Source organism: Corvus kubaryi, unplaced genomic scaffold (assembly GCF_017639235.1).
Source record: "Corvus kubaryi isolate FWS band 111438036 unplaced genomic scaffold, C.kubaryi_AGA036_p1.0 37005, whole genome shotgun sequence".
Lineage (NCBI taxonomy): Eukaryota > Metazoa > Chordata > Aves > Passeriformes > Corvidae > Corvus > Corvus kubaryi.
Window position 1 is genome coordinate 43,148 of NW_024581008.1, and position 1,141 is coordinate 44,288.

General features: G+C 53.3%; 1 long non-coding RNA gene across 2 annotated transcripts in view; it reads left to right on the plus strand.

Annotated features, from left to right (window-relative positions):
• The window catches only part of LOC121660942, a 6,117-nt gene extending 5,196 nt beyond the window's left edge, over positions 1-921 (plus strand). Inside the window, exon 5 of one of the 2 annotated variants that reach the window (XR_006014808.1) lies at positions 1-921. This exon is cut by the window's left edge and continues 782 nt beyond it. This is a non-coding gene — a long non-coding RNA (uncharacterized LOC121660942). The other variant, XR_006014807.1, reaches the window with a different exon arrangement.
• The last annotated feature ends 220 nt before the right edge of the window (positions 922-1,141 follow it).

The following is a 1,141-nucleotide window of genomic DNA, read 5'->3' on the forward strand; positions in this document are numbered from 1 at the left end:
CCCAGGGATCCTTCAAGCCGTGGGGAAAGGGATCCCAGGGATCCTTCCAGCCATGGGGAAAGGGATCCCAGGGATCCTTCAAGCCGTGGGAAAAGGGATCCCAGGGATCCTTCCAGCAATCCCAGGGATCCTTCCAGCAGTGGGAAAAGGGATCCCAGGGATCCCAGGGATCCTTCCAGCCACGGGAACTTCCCCAAAACCTGGGGAAGCAGCTCCCACTCCCAGCCCTGCTGGATTCAGGGAATCTCCCCCAAATCCTCCTGGCGTGGGTGCAACTCCCGGCAAGGCCCAACCCCCGGGATTGCTCTGGCTCGGGCATCCCAGGAATTTTTTTTTCCCGAGTTTTTGGTGTAATTAAAGCACCCTCGGGGGAGGGGGGAGGGGCTGCGGCCAGCAGGGCGCCAGGAGATCCCAAACTCCGGGAAGGGATCCCTGGGGTTGATCCATCCCATCGCGCGGGAATTGCGAATTCCAGAGAATCCCTCGGATCCCAGGAACGGGGTGGGGCTAATTAAAGTAATTCATTAATCCCACAGCTCGGTGCCGTGGAATGGGGAAGCGCCGCGGATCCGATGGGGCGGAGCAGCCGAATTTTGGGAAGGGGCAGGGCTGGGAAACGCAAATTCCGAACCCAGGGCGTTCATGGAAGAAGGGGGAAAAACCGGGATTTTTTCCAGGCTGGAATTTTTCTCCAGGCGAGGGGAGGTCCCCTGGCCCCCCACCCACCCGCCGGTGATGTTTGGGTTAATAATTAATTGTTGATTTGCGGGTTGATAATTAATTGTTCGATTGTTTTATTATTTTATTGCTTTGTTATTTTACTGGTTTATTGTTTAGTTGTTTTACTGTTCTGTTGTTGAATTTATTGTTTATTTGCTCGTTCGTTTAACTATTTATTTAATTAATTAATTATTTATTCGATCGATTTAATCCCGGATCTAATCCCGGGTGGCAGATGTCGCCTTTATCGTCACCTCTGTCCCACAGCCCCAGACAAAAACAAGGAGACGTCGGGAATTAGCGGGAGAAAAAGGGGAGGGGGGTTGGGAATAAATATTCCCGTGATTCCTGGGGGGCCGGGATGAGGGAAAAGAGGGGCTGGAGAAGCCTTGGGATGGGGCTGGAGAAGCTTTGGGATGGG